The 21,363-nt window shown below is 39.0% G+C and overlaps 1 long non-coding RNA gene across 5 annotated transcripts in view; it reads left to right on the top strand.

Annotated features, from left to right (window-relative positions):
• The first annotated feature begins 237 nt into the window (after nucleotides 1-237).
• Nucleotides 238-21,363, top strand: part of LOC131028746 (uncharacterized) — a 55,988-nt gene continuing 34,862 nt past the window's right edge. For 2 of the 5 annotated variants that reach the window (XR_009102647.2, XR_009102650.2), the window contains exons 1-2: nucleotides 239-402; nucleotides 579-627. This is a non-coding gene — a long non-coding RNA (uncharacterized LOC131028746). Of the gene's footprint in view, nucleotides 403-578; nucleotides 628-21,363 lie in introns of all 5 variants that reach the window. The other 3 variants (XR_009102651.2, XR_009102648.2, XR_009102649.2) reach the window with 2 other exon arrangements.

Below are 21,363 nucleotides of genomic sequence, written 5' to 3' on the forward strand. Positions count from 1 at the left end.
TTACAAAATGGAAAAAACATTATTAAGCTCTAAAGTTTGAAGTGTGTTTTTTTAAATGCCATTATTTTTTAGATTTTTTCATAAAATATAACTGGCTGTGAAAATTTTGCTGGCAGTTTTATTAAATTTTTAATTAAAAAAATATAAAAATAACTTTGGCTTTATGGAAAGTTGACGTCACTGTTCATGTGAGGACATAGGAAATAAATGGTTTATTGAATGCTGGACAAATTGTCATTAATTATTAGGTTTTGAAAAACATTTATGTTGGTTGTGTGCATTCGTGCATTTTTCCGTTTAGTCTGTGGAAAGAAAACATTTCCATCTTCTACTAAACAGAAAATGCTTCCAGCTTTTTTGCAGTGCTCATTCTTCTTTGCAAAGTGCCTTCAGTGGAATCAGGTTAGTAATTTTGCTTAAACAAAATGTTGTTTGCCAGTTTACCATGTTGCGTTCTGGTAAACAGTAATAAAATATTTACGGTTCTGTTAGATCCCTTATCTCATTTTTTTTCATCAGTCTTGGGCATTTTTTTTCACTAAATTGGCGTGGATGCGTTAATTTTCTTTTTTTGTTAGGTATTCGGGATGGCTATGGTTTTGTACGGCAACTGTGTTTTTGGGCAAAGTAAGGGTTAGGGTCTATTATTTTCTTTAATTTCTTTTAGTTTTGAGCAGAATTTTGGATAGAATAGGACTAAAATGACTAAATTTTGGATAGAATAAGACTTAAAAGTTAAAATGCTTGATTACCCTTTTTAGCTAACTCTAATCTTGAATTATCTTCAAGGGGTTTTGTTGTAAAATGTAATGCGCAGTTGTGAGCCAAGTTCAAATTGCCTTATTGATATAAGACTTCCCAAAACTCTGGCAGAGATGTATTAATGTTGTGGTGTTAATTGTTACGTGGTAACGTTACATATTACTTAATTTTTAAATTCCTTATCAAAATAAGGCAACTCATAACTCTAGCAGACTTGTGGTAAGGTTGCAGAGCAATAATTTTCAGGCAAATTGGAGTTTAACATATGATTAGAAATCTTAGGAATGTAGTCCAAGCTTAGCTCACACCAAATTTTAAACTGTGCATAACATCCTTGCCTAGGATTTAGCAAGCAAATGCCAACAATTGATGATTTAGCAAGCGAATGCCAACAATTGATGATCTATCCATTCAACACGATGCCAACAATTGATGATTTATGTTTAAACCTGTCTCATAAGGCTTGTGTCTGCATTAGAATTCGGTGACGAAAAAAATCAGAACAAATCTGACAGCCGATAAGTGTTGGAAATTAAAGCTGTGATTAATCTGAGAAATATTAATCTGTAATTTTTATTATTTTTTATTTTTGAAAATAAGAAATTAATTTATAAGATCATCAAAACATGTGAATATCTATGTTGCTCGTTCATATCTCTCTCACACACACAATAAATATTTTGCAAAGCATATTTGATTAATTTCTTAATTTAATTTTCAATTTTCAAATTATTTGCTTTGGGTTCACCCAGATTTCTAGCTTGGGCCCTTTGGTTTGACCTTTGTATGTCTGAATGTATTCGATCTTAATGTATAAGCACAGAGCAGAACCCTAGCCAAACCCTGTTTTGAAGATAGGGATCTTTACATGCTTCAAACCTATCTGGGTTTGAGAAAGGATCCGATTGAATTTGCTAACAGAGTGAAATACACGTAGCTTTGCTGAAACTGTCCTATTACCACCATGTGCAACATATATTTGCTTGTACACTTCAATGTATAGAAATGGAAATAGCAATCAATATGAACAATAACACAGAGGAATTCACATAAAAAGACACCATAAAAAGACACTAATAGTCACCTTGGAGAAACCTAGTGTGGGCAAAAGGTTCATGCTTCATTTACATTTATTGCTTACGAAATAATATGAAGTAGAAAGCTCCAAGAATTTTATTAATCCTACGACTTTGAAAAGTTAGTGCTTCCTCCTTTGAACTTCCCTTTATCTTCCAAAGATTCTGGACTTTTCAAGGGTTCCCAATGGGTGACCGTTCAACTTCTTTATGTGACTCCAAAACTGCCAGTTAGATTTCAAAATCACTAGATGTATGGCCATTGCAGATCTACCGATTAGCAGTCCAAACCGATACTTCGAAAACTGAAATCATTGATTTGCTTCTTGAGGTATGTAATGTCTCCATTTTTGTGAGTATCAGACTCACAATGAGATTAGCCTATTATCTTGACCCTCGTAGGCTAATAAGGTTGGATAGAGGGTCCTTTGAGGGATGCAACTTCTTCAGTAGTCAGAGCTATGAGGATTGCTATCATCTCCAATGTTCAGAGTGCTTTAGTTTGGTCTTCGTTTGGCATCATTCGGACATCATTTGCTCTACTTACTATTTTTGGTAAGTTTTGGGATGTTAGAGATGGACCCCTGCTTTTTTTAGTAAAGGGGGTATTATCATATTCAGTCTCCTCATGTTAGCTCCTAGTTCAGATGACATTCGAAAATACAGAGTATTCATGGAGATATTAATGTTTAATTGGTTCAATTTAACATTAATTATTTGGAGATTATATTATTAAGTTATAAAATGACTTTATATTATAAAGCACTTAAATGAGGGTCAATTTATCATGAGAAGGGGGCCAAGTTTATTAATAATCTATGAGCACATAACCCAAGGTTTAATTACATTATTGATGCCAATGAAATATTATAACATTTTAATGTTAATTAAGAGCTTTTTGAAGAAGTTCGAACTTCTTGAGGAAATATAAGTGTACAAAAGGAATCAAACTTTATTATGTGATTGGAGTTTTTGATTGAAGTTTCTCTAGAGCATTGAATTGTAGAGTACCAAGGGTTTCTGCAGGATTCAAGGCTCGTTGGCATTGGAGAGCTTGGCTTCTTCATTGTAACAGCATATAGAGGGTGTGCGATATCATCTGATTATGCTTGTGAGAGTTGGCTTCATTCAGGAGTCAATATTGAGCTGATTGGAGGGTTTATTTCAGAGTTTGTTTGCAGATTGAAAAGGATTATATTCAGAGATTTATTTGCTGCTACAATGCCCGTGAATAGTAAATTGCTACAGTACCCATGAATAGTAAACGCTACAGTACTAATGCATTTTAGAAGAGTTAATCTACATAAATTCAAAGGGGTTTGAAGAGCGATTTCAGATTGTTGGAGGCTACATTTATTTCTGTTAGTACCACTAATTGGCAAGTGGGAATTACATGTATGTATGACAAGTGTTTGTGTTAATGGCAATCTGCTGTAAGTGAATTTTGGTCTCTCAGAATGCATGCCAAATGTTTGTAGAAATGTCTAACAGCTGTAGATGCATATTTCATACGATTTCAGTCACATTGTCATTTAAAGGTTAGTGGTAGGTGTTACATTGCATTATCATTTAGTTTCAGACTTTGATATATGTCCTTTTGAGTTCAATGAATTTATATTATCATCTCTTAAATCAAAATATCAAAAAGAAACCACAATTAGCAAGTACAAAAGTTTGATGACAAGTGTTTGACAATATTCCTCGAGCATCTAAATCAGAAATTTTCAATCAGATTTGGCAAGGGATATTACAGTGGTATCAGAGCGGTTTCCTACCAACCTGTTGGGTAGATTGATTCAGCTAGTTAATCATGGTTCTTTCAAGTACCCAAAATCAGTGGGACCAAAATATGAAGCAAGTGTATTCCTCATTGGAAAAGTTAAGACAAAACCGGAAGAAGCTGGATGAATTGATTTCACACCCTGCAAAACTTGATAGAATTTCTTGGTACATGACATCTATTTTTAAGGGGAAGGAGAAACAAGAGGACTTTACAGGGGAAGTATCTAGAAACCTCTGTAATGAATTTCGAGCAACTTGTGACCAGCATATAGCTGAAACTATGGCGAGCAAAAATCAGACTTACATGGAGAAAGATGTTGAGCACAAGACACTTCATGATGACTCCAAGAGTGAAGAGGAGCAAGAGCGAAAAAATAGGGTAAAATTTGAAGTGGGTGATGATGAGTCCCTTCATGATTCCTTTGGGGCTGATGTTACATGCACCCATGAAAATCCAGAGGGAAAAGTAACAGGTGAAATGTGGACCAGCAGTATTGGGACCGCGTCTATTTCAGTTGATCTTCACCCAGTTGATGTTACAGATGGTAGAAAGGAAGAAACAGTGGATTCTACAGGACAGGGTTGTATGAGTCTCCTAGTTGGTGACATGGAGGTTTGTTGTGACGTATTCACACATTGCCCCATTGCAAATGGGGACCCCTACTTTTTTGCTTTCTAGGGTTTGCTTTCTAGGTGTTTAGGGTTTTTCTATTAGCCTTTGCATTTTGAGTCTCGCCAGGGGATCAATAGGATGGTAGGCTTTGCTTGAGCCAGGGGAGTAAGCAGGTGCTCCAGGTTAGGGTTTCTTTGAGAGTCTTCCTTAGGGCCTCGTTTTGCTCTTGTTGCTAATTGTGTCTTGCTTTGTGAGTGGGTATCATTCTTGAAGGTCCGAGCTAGGTCAAGTTGGTGAGTGATGAAGTCTGGAATGTCATCCTGATCTTTAAATGCCCTGAAATTTGGCTAAGTCTGGAATGTCCTGATCCTGAAATTTGACTAAGTCTGGAAAACTGAAGAATCCTCCAAAAACTAGATTTTGCAAGATAACTCCTGGAGGTCCGAAACCACTCTCAAACATCCTGGAAGTATATATGGAATATAACTTAAAGTATAAGGAAATGTCTTTCTTATACTTAAATGTTATATTCCATAAAATGATCCTGACGGAGAGTCCAAAATGTCATATTTCGCTCCTAACCCTTCCAAACAAAGGGTTAGGAGCAAAATTCTCCACAAGACATTCTACTTTGACCAAAACCTAGAACTAATGCATTCCCAGGCTTGAATGAAGGTAAAAGCGCTTGTTTGAATGAAGAAATGTGAAAATGAAGTCAGGATCTTGACCAAGAATAGGGATTTTGCTCCTGACCCTTCCAAAGGGTCCAGAGCAAAAATCCTTGAAGACCTCAAATTCTCACTTATCAAGGCCAAATTTCTAGTTCCTAAGGCATGTTTGAAGGTATTTTTGAATGTTCTAGCCTTGTCAAGATTGAAAGATGAAGGATTTTAGTCAAGAAGATGGATTTCGCTCCTGACCCTTCCAAAGGGTCCAGGGCAAAATTCATCATAAACTTCATTTGCCACCTTGTTTGAGCTTGAAACCTTGTCCCTTAGGTGGAAAATGATCTAAGTTTGCTTCTTGAGATGGTTTGAAGTTGGAAAAGTGAGTGATCAAGCCTAGAATGAGATTTTCGCTCCTAACCCTTCCAAAGGGTCCAGAGCAAAAATCTTCCTAAAGCTCATTTCCTCCCTAGTTTGACCAAATTTTGATTTGCAGAGCATCTTGAAAGGAAGGATGGACGTGTTTGGACTTTGGAAATGTGTGAGAGCTTTGAAAAAATGAAGAATTCTAGCCAAGAAGGTGAATTTCGCTCCTGACCCTTCCAAAGAGTCCAGAGCGAAATTCCTTGCAAGCCTATTCTTTTGACCTTGTTTTGGCTTAAGACCTTATCCCTTGGGTGAAGAATGATGTCTAGTTGTCTTCTAGAGTGGATTGGAGTTGAAGAAATGGAGAATCAAGCCAAGAATGAGATTTTCGCTCCTAACCCTTCCAAAGGGTCCAGAGCGAAAATCCTCCTAGACCTCATTTCCTTCCCTATTTGACCAAATTGTGATGTCCAAAGCATGTTGAAAGGGAAAATGGACATGATCTTGCCTTTGAGAGTGTTTGATAGCATTGAGGAATGAGGGTTTTAGCCAAGAAAGGAATTTTCGCTCCTGACCCTTCCAAAGGGTCCAGGGTGAAATTCCTTACATGCCTACTTTTTGACCTTTCTTAGGCTTAAAACCTTGTTCCTAGGGCGAAGAGAGATGAGATTTAGTTTCAAGTTGAAAGAATGATGATTTTTGGTCAAGAATGAGATTTTCGCTCCTGACCCTTCCAAAGGGTCCAAGGCGAAAATTTTTCAAACACCTATTTTCCCTTGCAAAATCAAGTCAAACTTGGGTTGGACGTGAGAGGAGAAGTGTTTTCTAGCCTTTTGAGGTGAATGCAACTTGAAATGATGGAGGAATAAGCCTAAATTAAGAAATTCGCTCCTGACCCTTCCAAAGGGTCCAGAGCGAGTTTTCTCTAAATCACCTTTTTTCCCAATTTTGTGCCAAGCCAAGTGCTGACTAGGGCGAGTTTTGATGGGAGAGGTCCTCAGGAATGACTTTGACTTAGCAATGATTATCAAACTTAAAGGAATTGAGCCAAAAAGTGATTTTCGCTCCTCACCCTTCCAAAGGGTCCAGAGTGAAAATCCTAAAATTTACATATTCCTTTCAAATTTATGCTAAACCATGCCTAGGTGTTGTGACCATTTCACACATCGCCCCATCAGAATGGGGACCCCCTCTTTTTCTTAGGTTTTTGCTTTCCCTTAGTTAGGTTTTCTCTCTGCTTGCTAGGTTTGGAGTGAGTGAGTGGTCGCCTGGGCTGGCTAGATTAGGGTTTATCTCTGAAAGCTCGTATTAGGGTTTCTTTCAAGCTGAGTCTAGCCTAGTTTTGGGAGGTCGTTAGTTGTTTGCCTGAAACCTTAAGTTTGCCTTAATGAAGCTTTTCCTTTCAGGAGAATGAAGATGGCTAGATTGAGGAAAATTTTGGATAGGTCTCAAGACAGGGTAGGTCTGGATTGGTGGTTTTCTTGTTAGAATCTGGTTTTCCTCCCAGTCATAGTCGATTGAGGAGAGTCGATGGTTAGGGAGAGATGGAAGTAGTGATTTCAGAAACTGATGAACAAATGCACTTGATGATGATTGAAGGAGTTTTGAAAGGATATGATCAAGGTTGTTAACTTTTGAGGCGTAATTGGGAAGTTGATACATTCTTTGCCTTAAAGAAGAGTTTTTAGACTTTGAAATGATGAAAGCCAGCCTGGGAGGAGATTTTCGCTCCTGACCCTTCCAAAGGATCCAGAGCGAAATCTTTCTTTCTTGCCTTCCTTTGGCCCTGAAAACCTAGTTGGACCTTGCTTAGACCAAGTTGGATGAGGAATTGTCTTGCTTGTGAAACAAGGAAGTTGATTTGATCAAATTTGGAGGAAAATGAGATGAACCAAGGTGAGAAACTAGCCAAGAATAGGGATTTCGCTCCTGACCCTTCCAAAGGGTCCAGAGCAAAAATCCTTGTACACCTCAATTTATCACTTGTCAAGGCTAAATTTCTAGTTCCTAAGGCATGATTGAAGGTATTTTTGAATGTTCTAGCCTTGTCAAGATTGAAAGACGAAGGATTTTAGTCAAGAAGATGAATTTTGCTCCTGACCCTTCCAAAGGGTCCAGAGCGAAATTCTTGAAAACACTCATTTTTCCTTTAGCAAGAGTCAGGACCAAGATGGAGAAGCGTGAAGAAGGATCTATGTTTGCCTCTCAAAGAGAATTGGAGTTGAAAAGGTCAAGAGTCAAGCTCAAATCTTGATTTTCGCTCCTGACCCTTCCAAAGGGTCTAGAGCGAAAATCTTTGTAGCCTACTTTTCCTTCCCAATTTTGGCTAAGTGTTGGTTTCTAGGGCATGTTTGAGGGTCTAGAGCGAAAATCTTTGTAGCCTACTTTTCCTTCCCAATTTTGGCTAAGTGTTGGTTTCTAGGGCATGTTTGAGGATGAATTGTTATGTTCTTGCCTTGAGATGGAATTGGTTGATTTTGAAGGGCATGATGTTGGCCTAAAGGAGAATTTCGCTCTTGACCCTTCCAAAGGGTCCAGAGTGAAATTCATCATAAACTTCATTTGCTACCTTGTTTGAGCTTGAAACCTTGCCCTTGGGTGGAAAATGATCTAAGTTTGCTTCGTGATGTGGTTTGAAGTTGGAAAAGTGAGTGATCAAGCCTAGCATGAGATTTTCGCTCCTAACCCTTCCAAAGGGTCCAGAGTGAAAATCCTCTTAAAGCTCATTTCCTCCCTAGTTTGACTAAATTTTGATTTGCAGGGCATCTTGAAGGGAAGGATGGACATCTTGTGGCCTTTGGAAATGTTTGAAAACATTGAAATGTAAAGGATTTTGGACCAAAAGATGAATTTCGCTCTTGACCCTTCCAAAGGGCCCAGAGCAAAATTCCTAAAAAACACATATTTTTCCATTGAAGGAGGTTTAGTCCTTGATTTTTTATGGCATGAATGGAAGTGAGATAACATCTCTTTGCCTCTTGAGGTTGTTTTGAATTGGAGAAATGAAGAATCTAGCCCAAATCTTGATTTTCGCTCCTGACCCTTCCAAAGGGTCCAGAGCAAAAATCTCTCTAAGATGCATTTCCTCCCTTATTTGGCTAAAATTTGATGTCCAAGGCATGATGAGAAGGAGAATGAACATGACCTTGCCTTTGAGAGTGTTTGGTAGCTAGGAAAATGAAGGATTTTAGCCAAGAAAGGAAATTTCGCTCTTGACCCTTCCAAAGGGTCCAGAGCGAAATTTCTTACAAGCATACCTTTTGACCTTTGTCAGTCTTAAAACCTTGTTCCTAGGGCAAAGGGAGATGAGATTTTACCTTGCAATGAAGTTTCAAGTTGAAAGAATGATGATTTTAGCTCAAAACAAGATTTTCGCTCCTGACCCTTCCAAAGGGTCCAGAGCGAAATTCTTGGAAACTCATATTTTCTTCTTGGAGATGGTCAAATTCTTGAGTTTTATGGCATGGTTAGGTGGACTTTGATGTGTTCTTGCCTTTGAATATTGGACTGAGGTAATGGAGTAGCCAAAACAAGCTCAAAATAGGAAATTCGCTCCTGACCCTTCCAAAGGGTCTAGAGCGAAATTCCTAAGATCCCTTATTTTCTTAGCAAAATCATGTCAGACTTGGGTTGGATGTGAGAGGAGAAGTGTTTTCTAGCCTTTTGAGGTGGATTCAACTTGAAATGATGGGGGAATAAGCCTAAATTAAGAAATTCGCTCCTGACCCTTCGAAAGGGTCCAGAGCTAATTTTCTCTAAATCACCTTTTTTCCCAATTTTGTGCCAAGCCAAGTGCTGACTAGGGCGAGTTTTGATGGGAGAGGTCCTCAGGAATGACTTTGACTTAGCAATGATTATCAAACTTGAAGGAATTGAGCCAAAAAGTGATTTTCGCCCCTGACCCTTCCAAAGGGTCTAGAGCAAAAATCCCAATTCCACCTATTTTCTTTGCAAGGCAAGGTAAAATTTTGATTTTTATGCCCTATAGAGGAGTGAGGCAAGGTGTTCTAAGTCTTGGAGGTGATTTGAAGTTGAAAGGATGGGGAAATAGCCCTAAAACAAGATTTTCGCTCCCGACCCTTCCAAAGGGTCTAGAGCGAAAATCCTAAAATCCACATATTCCTTTCAAATTTATGCTAAACCATGCCTAGTCCAAGGTGAAAGATGCCCTTGAGGTTGCCCTTGAGTTGATTGTTGTCTCTAGAAATGATGATTTTAGGCCAGAGGAGGAAATTTGCTCTTGACCCTTCCAAAGGGTCTAGGGCGAAAATCCTTCAATCACCTTTTTCTCCTTGCAAAATTAAGTCAAACTGGAGTTGGATGAGAGAAGAGAAGTGTTTCCTTGCCTTGTGAAGTGATTTGAAGGACAAATGATGGAGAAGTGAGCTACAAACAAAAAATTCGCTCCTGACCCTTCCAAAGGGTCCAGAGCGAAAAACCCTAAAACCACCTTTTTTCCCAAGATTTGAGTGAAGTCAGGCCTAAACAAGGGTGAGAGATACTATTTAGATTGCCTTGGATAGACTCTTGACCATTAAAGATGCATATTTTGAGCTAAAATTGGAATTTTGCTCCTGACCCTTCCAAAGGGTCCAGAGTGAAATTCTGGATGAGTCCTGTCCTTGGCTAGGTTTTGAGCAAATTTGACTTTTTGGCCTTGTGAGGATCAAAACAATACTACCAAGTTGAGATTGCCAAGTTGAGAATAGACCCTGGAGATTGCCTTAGAGAAGGTTGTTGATCAAACGAAGGTGAGTTGTGACCTAAAGGGTGAATTTCGCTCCTGACCCTTCCAAAGGGTCCAGAGCGAAATTCCCATTCTCACCTAATTCATCCATGTGAAAGGCTAAAAAGTTGAAATCCTAAGCTTTGTTAGGCCAAAACAAGCATAAGCTCACCTTCCGAAGGATTTTGGAGAGAAAAAGATTGTATTTAAGGCCTAATCAAGAAAATCGCCCTTGACCCTTCCAAAGGGTCCAGGGCGAAATTCTTGAGGACACCTATCATTCACCTTTGTTAGAAGCAAATTGCAAAATCATGATGACAAGAACATGGAGTGATAGCAAATCTAGGTTGTAAGGATTTTGATTAATGAAGTGAACAAAACCTAGATAAAAAGTTCAAATAAGCCTTGAAATAATTTAAGCCTCCATCACGCTTTGAACATTATAGTGCCTATGGAGAATGAGCCTTCATCAAACCTTTGTCAAGCTTTAGCATTCAGTAAGCTAGCTTATAGCTTTTCATTAAATTTGCCAATTAAAACTCATTTGGAAGACTAAGACAAATTCGCATAAATTGAGGCACTTATAAATTGATTAATTGATTTTTCTAAGCCTTAAAATAAATAAAAAATCAACCTTTGGGCGTTGAAATTATCCTAAGTCAGAAGGTCTACACTTGAGCACTCAAAAAAACATTTTATTTTGCCTTTGTAACAAGTCGGCCATGCTTGTGGAGGAGTTTTATTTTATTTTATTTAAGCCTTTACCAAGTCGGCCTAATGGCAAAACAAGGTGAGTGCCCTATAAAGGGAAGGTGTTCTTTTGAAATTTTAAATCATTCATTCACTTTCTCTCATGCGAACTTGAAGAGCAGACCTATAAGGCGAATTTCTTACCAGTTGAAGGCAAATTTCCAGATCTTGAAGGTTAATTGAAAGCTAATTTCTGATTAAGGCGGCAAAATTGAGCAGGTTGAAAGATAATTTCCAGATTTTGGAAGATATTTGAGAAGCTGATTAAAGGCGAATTTCTAATTGAGAAGCTGATTGGAGGCGAATTTTCAGATTTTGAAGAAGGCTTGAAGGCTGATTGGAGGTTAATTCATCCAAAGGAGGAGTCTAAAATTCAGATCAAACATCTTTGTCCGGCAAATTCTCATTTTCCTTTATTCATTTTTTCAAAGGTTGATAGCTAAAGATCAAGGAAGAGGTATGTATAATCAGATTTTTGAAAGTTTATTCAAGATTTAGTTTGATTTTCCATAGCAATCCTTCGAAAATCTAAGTCTTGTACAATCTGATTTCAATTCTCAACTAATATTAATTTGAAAATTCATAATTCTAGGATTTATCATATTATTTTCAAATTAATATTCATTTGTTTCCTTGAAAAGATTTAGATCCATGTCTTAAGGTATTATCCTCAAACCTAACTTTAAGCCTTTCTTGTAGGTATCAAATGACAACCCCCAGGATTGGTGGATCCACTACTCGGCAGGCTCTCATCAAGGAGGATCAGAAGAACGATGAATTGGATACCAGGATCGTGTCCAAGTGGAGCAATATCGGAGACACCAATCTAGGAAACTTCAATGTGAAGAAGTTTTGGGAAGCGCCCTACATTGGCAAACCGTCCCCTGTTGCAAAAAAGATAATTGAGAGTGGCATCATCAAGGCCGCGGGTTTCCCTCCCGCAGTCAAGTGTCATGAGTTGATGATCGAGTGTGCTCGACACTATGATTCACACTCAAGGACGATCGTAGCCGAGGATGGAACTATATTAGCCTACCTTTCAAAGGAAGCTATAAGTGAAGCTTTTCATCTCCCGGAGCATAAAGACATGATCTACAAGAGCTTGGAAGGAGCTAGGTCTATCTATGAGGATGATCCCGATTCCTGTTTGAACTTCATCAACAAGAATTGGTTGCTCAAAAGTCAACCTCGCTTGAACAAGATTCCCAATACACCACACCAAATTGATTTCCAAGAAGAATTCAAGGACTTGATAACCATGCACAGGAGCTCGTGAAGAAGCATGGTGCATGGTTCATTCAGTTTCCAAAATTCACATACATCAGAGTTCATGGATGTCCTTCACCTCCCTACATGTTGCCGAGATATCCTACAGACAGGATAATACTACTTGAGGTGATTAGACAGTTGGTAGCTTATGCAAAGGCATCAAGACACAAGCATGGAAATGGAATTCCCGTACCCATCTTACTAGGGAACTCAGTTGAAGTATGTCCTAATATTCAAGCCGCGGAGGATGCAGAGAAAGAATTATCTTTATATTCATTCACATCCTTTGCCTCAAGGGAGAATTTCGATCCTCATGGTCATATAGAAGAGACAGTCGAGAAGAAGTACAAACGTGAGTTTCAAGTGGAGGACTTTTGGATGAATGTCCAGGATGATGTAGAGGTCAAAAGAAAGATGCATTCTAGATTACCCTTGGATCTCATCAGGGAATGCAAAATTTACATAGTAGCCGATCAAGCCCAAGACAGTGGTAGATACCTCCAATCATCCTATGAGAAGGAAGATAAAGAAGTGAAGGTAGATTGGAATGAGCCCGAGGTTTGAGACCTAAGAGCTTTGAGCTTTGATGGCTCCCGTTTTATCTTGTACTCGGAGATGGGTGGACGTACAACATTGAAAGTTGAAGGACCAGAATGTATCCATGACATTCACTTTGGAAACAAGACCGAAAGAAGGAGAGGCAAGTGTGAGTGAGAATACTTCTCATTCCAAAGGTTCAAAGAGGAAAGGAGGACTTGAGAAGAGAGAGCCTTCCAAGAAGAAGCAGAAAGTGAATCCTGATCGCCCACCAAGCACATCTTCTAGGCATGAAAAGGAAGCAAGTCAAGGAGAAGATCAAAGGCAGATAGTGTATGAAATTGATGAGTCTATGGAATCCATGGTACAAAATGATAAACAAGGAAAAGGACAGACACCTCAGCATTCATCGAGTCAATCTCCCCAGGTTGGTGCTAATGAGCAAAAAGAAGAAAAGAATGACGATGAGGCAACATCTCCTTTCAGGGAAGATAGACCTCTGCCTAAAGAAATACAAGTGAGGGAAAGGAAATCTATCATTCCAGATTGGCTAAAAGAGAGGTTGACAAGGGTAGTTGTGGTCGAAGTGGAAGAACAAGTATTTGACTTGGAAAGCCTCATAGGAAATTCTTATGAAGAAATAGAAAAGAAGAAGGCCACAAAGATGTCAAAGGTAATTAGAGATGAGACAGGATCCAGAAAAGTGCAGATAGCTACACCAGTGGTGGACAAGTATGAAGATGAGATTCTAGCAGAAAAATACGATTTGGAAACATTTGATCTTGGTCTACTTACCACTGTGCAAGCCATGGAAGAAGCAACTGATTCACTGAAAGCACTTAATAACAAACTCAAAGAAGAAATGGAAAAGAATAAGAAACTAGAAAAGGAGGTTAGTGCTTGGAGGAATTATTTTAGCCATCTTAATCAACCTTTGAGACGACAGGATCCAACAATATCTCCTTTGCATGCACTTCCTCTTGAATCAATAAATGAGGCGGAAAGGGTAAAGAGCTTGGTCCAACTCATGAGTTCTTGGATTGATGAATCTTACAAGGTAGCTATGGAATTTGCAACAAGGATGATGAAGACGGTCCACCGTGCTATCCAAGTTCTTGAGATCATCCATAATCTATTGGTAACTGTAGATGCATTTGCTCACACTAGAGATGTTGTCATCCCGGTCTTGCAAGTGATAAGAAGGACACCAAGGCACAAGAGAAGATAATGAGTGGAGAAGCCCATAGTCTTTTGCAGTGGTCAACTTTGCTCCAGATAAAGGAAGTTCTTTTCGAAGATATCAGTTCCAGGTGCAGCCAAGTTGAGGGAACTATCCACCCTATTCAAGACAAGGTATTTGAGGTATTATGTAAGATCCTTGGTAGAAGAATTGAGATCGAGACGGATGTAGACATCCAAGAATTGGAAGACAAGATCAAGATCATCTTTTGCAAAGAGGAGAACATAGTCACCGAAGAGTAGCGAAATCAGATGCATGCTATTATGTTCCTGATCGAGAAAACAAAAGAGCTTGAGCCTAGATGGGAGGCGACCCTTATCGCAGCTTTTGATCAAGTCCTTCACTTGGAAGAACGAATGAAGAATCTTCCTGAGATTCCTATTGCTGAGATTGAGAAGATTATGTCTAGATTCATTGAATATGCTAGAAAAGAGCATAGAAAGGGGAACAAAGTTCTAGATGAAAAGTTGTTATAAAATGATGTGACAACTTAATTCCTATTGGTCTATGTCTCCTTGTTATTTGTGCCAATTCCTATTGGCTATGGATTGATAATGTTTATCTAAATGGGGACTTTTTTGCAACAAACCCTAATTAGGGTTTAGGTGTCAGAATCTCAGCCATTGATCTTCTTTTGATCCAAGCCATTCATTGTATTTGAGATGGCTATATAAGCCCTCACTCATTTCATTTTAAAGGGTTAGTTAGAAAAAGTTAGAGAGTTAGAGAGAAATAAGTTTAATATCAGCAGTAGAGAAATAAGGTGTGAAGAGGGAAATTTGAACATTTGTTGTTTTATTTGGCTATGAGATCAATAAAATATTGAAGTTATGGTGTTTTATTGCAATCCTTGTGGCTATTTTCATGGTTGTTTATCTTCTTGACTCACTCTTAGTAGAGATAGCATTTAAATTTTGAGTTTGAAGGACGAATGTTGTGCTTGATCTTTGATAAGACTCACATTCCAAACCACTAGCTCCTTACTGATTGTAAGAATGCCTTGTGTGGTCAACTGGAAACCTTGAGATTGATTAAGAATTCAATCATCATTAAAAGTATTGATATGTATCTCATTGATAGTATCTATCTCCTTGGTGATTTGAAAATCGTTGAATCCCCTTAGAAGATCGCACCAATTCCAGTGGAGTTGTAATCCTTTGGCGATACTAAAATTGGTAGAATCTTATCAAGACCAGTCCTCACTAAGTCATTCTTAGGGTTAGTTTAAGTATCTCTTCCTTGAATCCTTTATCTTTTGATCCTTTTTGAAACCTGTTAGCGTTAGGAAAATCCCGTTCCCTCATTTGAAAAGTAGTCACATGAACAAGCTTTCTTTGAAAGTACGTAAGGCCCCTTGAAAAACAGTAAACACAACGACCACTGGTGCTTATCCACGAGTAGAGAACCTACATAAAAGAACCTTGAAGTTTCTCGATTGATCCTTTTTGCAATATCTTCAGCATTCAAAGACTTTACTCAAGAGAGGATAAGATACCTCTGGGTATCTTATTCTGTGTTTGGTCATGTACAAAATACACATCAACACTAGGCCAAGGTGAAAGATGCCCTTGAGATTGCCCTTGAGTTGATTGTTGTCTCCAGAAATGATGATTTTGGGCTATAGGAAGAAATTTGCTCCTAACCCTTCCAAAGGGTCCAGGGCGAAAATTCTTCAATCACCTTTTTCTCCTTGCAAAATTAAGTCAAACTGGAGTTGGATTAGAGAAGAGAAGTGTTTCCTTGCCTTGTGAAGTGATTTGAAGTTGAAATAATGGAGTAATTGAGGCCTACCCAAGAAAATTCGCTCTTGACCCTTCCAGAGGGTCCAGATCTTTTGAAACTCCTATTTTTTTACCTTGTTTGGGCTAGGCGAGGAGCTGGTTGTGAGGTAATGTTGAAAAGAGGTCTAAGTTGGCCAGAAATGCAAATTTCGCTCCTGACCCTTCGAGAGGGTCCAGGGCGAAATTCTTATAGAGCCTGTCCCTGGGGAGAATCTTGAACAAACTTCATTTTGATATCTTTTGTTGATGATTTAAGGTGTAAAATACTATGTTGAAATGAATATATTATGTGTCCTTAATCATCTTATGGTTTGTCTTGCAGATGAAAGAAGACCAGGCCAGATCAAGGACGACCTCCACAAGACCAGGCCAGATCAAGGACGACCTCCACAGGACCAGGCTAGGGCGACGACGACCACTTCCAGCCCAGCATCATCAAGGACGACCTCGTCCAGTCCAGCATTTGAAGGAAAGGTACACCATCCATCTTGCACATCAAAGACAAAGGAGGTTAAAGCAAGGGTCCGTTGGAGAAGCAGATAGTTTCAAGAAGAGTTAATTAAAATTATCTTCTCAGTGTCATCAAATTGAGCATCTACCAAGTTACAAGTGTCAGACAAGGTGGCATCCCAGTCATCATTCCTCCACTTGGATTGGTCCACCTCAGCGTGTCCAGATTCAATGTACCCGACTCATTGGGGATGGCACAAACTTCGATGTACCTACCTCGGTTATCCATTGGTTGAATATTCCAGAGAAGACATGTGTCCAAATAATGCAATTATTTCATTGGCCAGAATTGAGTTTGTTGTAACAAACTCTAATTAGGGTTTTCATTGTAAAATCTCGACCATTGATCTCAAGTTGATCTGAGCCATCGAATTGTATTAAGGGCGCTATATAAGCCTTGGCTCCTCATTGGTAAAGGCTAATAATAGTTAGTCAGTAGTTAGAAGGTGAATGGTTAGAAATAGTGAATAAGTCAGTTAATAGTATAGCAATTAGAGTAGGCTAGGAAGAGAAGACAAGACATTGTTGCCTTAATTGTAAAGACTTCTTTTTCATTAAAGATATGGTGAAATATGTTGTTTCGTTGCAATATGCATGGTCTCTTGTTGAATCTTCATTTTAGATTATAGATTTTTAAATTGAATGAAAGAAGTCGTTGAATGCACCTGTGTGGAATCCGTCTAATCCATACCACTAGCCTCGTACTGATTGTAAGTGCGCCCTGCGTGGTCAACTGGCATAAAATGAGCTTAATCTCAAGTCGTTACACGTCTATTGCTCATGCATTAACTTGAATGATGATCAGTATCTGATGGTGTCCGATTTGAATATATTTGAAGCATCCCCCAGAAGATCGCACTGAGTTGGTGTTGAACTGTTCAACTTGATGGTGAGACCCAGCCCAGTAGGACTCTACCTAGTCGTTCATCCATCTTCTCGCATTCTAGGTAGTAGAGTAGACTTCCTGAACCCTGCATCTTTTTCCATTTGTTTGTCTTCCAGTTAGTTAATGACTTGTGATTCTAGCAAATCAGACATTTAGGTCATTGAGTGTAAGTCCCCTTGTGATTCCAGCAAATCACATCATACCGCGAAGAGCTTATCCACACGTAGAGATCCTACATAACAGAACCTTGGAGTTACTCCGATTGATCCTGCAGCGAGATCTTCAACAGTCAGGAACTTTGTTCAAGGGAGGATAAGATACTTCGGTATTTTATTCCGTGTTTGGTCGTGTACAAAATACACATCAAGAAGGTTATGATTGGGGACTCTTTTGATACTCCTAAGAGTGAACTTACTTCTCTGCATGAGGTTAGCGATTCACCATCCACTGAGTCTACTTTTTGGAGTGTTGATGAGGAGTTTGGGTTGGGAACTACTGCTGCTCTAGTACCAAACCAGCAAGAGGACACTTTAGAAGAATATTTTGATGAGAGTCAAGCTCTCCTTTGGCAACCCACAACTTCTACTAATGAATTTTCCTTGGTCCGTAAGTCTTATTTGGAGAGCCAACTTAAGGTTGGTGAAGATAAGATTGTTACAGCGTTGTCCCATTTTGATCAATTTTGCAAGATTGTGGAAACTCATCTATGGAAGGTCCAACTTGAAGGGAGATATAGAGGCATTGAGGAGGTTTCATCTATCTCTGAATTGCAAGCATTTAAGACAGCCATGGAGATTATGAGAAATAATTATTTAACTCTTCTTTCCGATAGAGATCACCTACTTGAATTGGGTGTTGTATATTCTGATGCATTGAGGACGAAGGAAGAAGAAGTAGACTCACTTACTAATAAGCTCAAGAATACTAAGGAAACCCTAGAGGCTACCTTAGTGGCACTTCGGCTAGGTGAAAATCAGATTGTTGAGCTTAATCAGAAATCAAATTTGTCACACTCTACTTCAGATCAACAATCAAATGTAACAATTGAGGAGGACCAACAGGTTGTTGATTTTAAAATCTCAGATTAACAGTAAGAACAAAAATCAGAATTGTATCTTTGATAATGTTAATTTCCAGCTTATATTAACCTGTAGGTTAAATGATTAATAATGAACATTTAAACAAACATAGTAGAAGTTGAATGCAGGAAACAACATAGACACATAACACAAGTTACCCTGGGAAACCTCCCTCTTGGAGGAAAAACCCAGCATGAAGTGATCCTCAGATCTGATTATAAATTAGGTGTAACATTATGAGTACAACACTTATCTCTTAGGGCTGATGAAGATGATCAAACAACAATCTGTTTTATGCTCCTTTGATGGCTAGGTCTGCACACAAGATAGTCTTAGATTTGCACTTTTATCTGCACCAGATCTGCACTTTCGGTGCACTTTAGGTCTGCACCAAATCTGCACTTTAGTCGCACCTTAAGTGTGCACCAAGTTGCGCACCAAGTGTGCACTGATCTGCCCTTCATCCTTGCATCTGCACTTGCCTGCACTGCACTCTTTGTGCACTGATTTGCATTGCACCAGCCCGCACCCAGGTGTGCATCAAGTGCACATCCATCTGCACTTCTTCACACCAGGGCTGCTTTAAGTGCATACACAGTTCGCACCTTTGGAAGATGAGATTTGTGCTCCAAGTGCACACACAGTTAACACCCTTAGAAGGATAATCTTGCACCTTTTTTGGATAACTTTGCACCTACTAGCTAGCTGAGATAATTCGCACATATGACTAAAGAAGTTCGCATAGAGCAGAGAGGTATTTCACCTTGATAAATAGTGTAAATGACTTGCAATTGTTGCTTGTATATGCAAGATGTGAGACCCATCTTTTGGGTCGGCTCAATAACTTTTGGCGCCAAACAATATTTTAGCTTACACGCCACATATGGGTCCTATCTTTGGTGCCTAAGTTACATGCTAAACGATATGACTTTGGGTCCATACGTTTGACTAGGTGTGGCCTTTAGTTTTGGACATAATACAATAAGGATAGGGTCCAACCCTATAAAGATTCACGTAATATTGGAATAGGGCCCAACCCCATTTATAATGAATTCTAATGTTGCCTTTGGCAATTAGAATTCACCTTTTATTTTGCTTCCTAGTTACAAAAGAATCAACATAGGTAACCGAAGTTGATGAACTCCGAGTGGATGAGATGGTATAGGAAGGTTTTGTGAACAACAAAGAGATAGATGCATATGAGCATGATGTTGATTGTTAATCAGCTGTCTCACATTACGATACAAATAGTAGCTTTGAAGTTAAGACTTTAACATGGAGTGCAAATAAGTTTCATCGGGTTGAACCTCTTGCTGTAGTCTATGAAAATGTGTATCCAGAGGTGGAGGCGATAACACAAGCCACAAGCCAAGTTGATAGGATTGCCACACTTGTTGATTATCTCATACAACATTGGTCTCAAGATGGAGTTTCCATGACAAGCTTACAAACCATTAGGCATGCATTATGAAGGATTAAAGCAGATATCTTGGTGTTACTTCCTGATATCGATCATGCCTCTTCATGTGATGAACAAGATGAATCATACTATATTGTGACTAATGATTCTGAGAGTGCAATATCCAGTGGTGCCACTAATTCTACTATCACTGAGGTTGTCATTGATGATAGCATGTGGGTTGGTCGGAATGAGTATGATTCATCTACATTCGGTAGGCCGATTGTGTTTGGTGATGAGCCATTAACTGAGGTTGGTGCCTTTTATCGCAACTATACAGTGAGGAATGCTCATCATTTTTCTTTTGATCCACACGTGGATGACCTGATGATGCGTAGGTGTGGATTGGCTCAGGGATTATATCATCCCTTGTGGGATGGAGGGTCACCATCTACAGAAGATGGGACAAGAGGCTGCAAGTACTTGATCCAGATGGTTGTAGGAAATTATTTGCAGGGACACCAGTTAGTTTTCCATCATATTGATGTGTATTCGACAGGGTTGGTCACTCTTATCTCACCGAGATTTCGTACAGATACATGGCTATGGGGTGATTATGGTGTCAGTAGCTGCAAGCTGGATTACTTGTTGAGTCAACACATCTGTGGGAGTCTAACAGAGGTGAGAGATAGTTGTGGAGTTGCAGATACCTTCAGGAATTTGTATCTCTTTATTGAAGATGGATGCGAGTGCAGTTTGCTTTGGGACCCGAGTGATGACAGGGTTAACATTGTAGTTTGGGTGGGTTCCATTGGTTGGCTTCACCACTTTTGGCATGGTGAAGATGAGATCAGAGTTGAGCAGCAAGAGTCTGAGGGTCTACGTGGCAAGCTTCTATTCGAGGTTTGGGATCTTTTGGGTGCATCGGGATTTCAGACAGAGCTCGCAGAGGAGTTTATGGGTGTGCATATGATGCCGAACACGTACATTTTTACTTTTGACCCTCATGTGTGTGACCTTTTTCAGATGCACAGTTCAGTGGTGCATGTGTTGGACAACATGTATGACAGCTCACTTTGCATAGTTTTGGGAAGCGAGTTTGGTCAACCTTCCGAGTTCCTTATATTTAAGATGTTCATTCCTACGACACCTATTGTTGGGTTCCTCCACCATTTCCAGCATGGTGACGTCATTGTGTCAGTTTGGCAGGGTCTATTGGTTGTATTGATGGTATTGTTGCAGGAACTGATCACTGATGATAGGGACAATACACAGTTCTACTTGTGGGATCCTTGTGGAGTTGTGGGATCTCTTCACAGATTGTGTACAGTGAGTCTTTTGTTGAGAGATTGCTTGGGGACAAACAAGTTTAGGGAGGGCGGACTGTAAAGTCCCCATTTTTGTGAATATCAGACTCATAGTAAGATTAGCCTATTATCTTGACCCTCGTAGGCTAATAAGGTTGGATAGATGGTTCTTTGAGGGATGTAGCTTCTTTAGTAGTCAGAGCTATGAGAATTGGTATCATCTCTAGTGTTCAGAGTGCTTCAGTTTGGTCTTCGTTTGGCATCATTCAGACATCATTTGCTCTACTTATTATTTTTGGTAAGTTTTGGGATGTTAGAGATGGACCCTTGCTATTTGTAGTAAAAGGGGTATGATCATATGCAGTCTCCTCATTTTAGCTCCTAGTTCAGACAACATTCGAAAATACAGAGTATTCATGGAGATACTAATGTTTAATTGGTTCAATTAAACATTAATTATTTGGAGATTATATTATTAAGTTATAAAATGACTTTATATTATAAAGCACTTAAATGAGGGTCTATTTATCATGAGAAGGGGGCCAAGTTTATTAATAATTTATGAGCACATAACCCAAGGTTTAATTACATTATTGATGCCAATGAAATATTATA

This window comes from Cryptomeria japonica, chromosome 7 (genome assembly GCF_030272615.1).
Source record: "Cryptomeria japonica chromosome 7, Sugi_1.0, whole genome shotgun sequence".
In the NCBI taxonomy this organism is placed as follows: domain Eukaryota; kingdom Viridiplantae; phylum Streptophyta; class Pinopsida; order Cupressales; family Cupressaceae; genus Cryptomeria; species Cryptomeria japonica.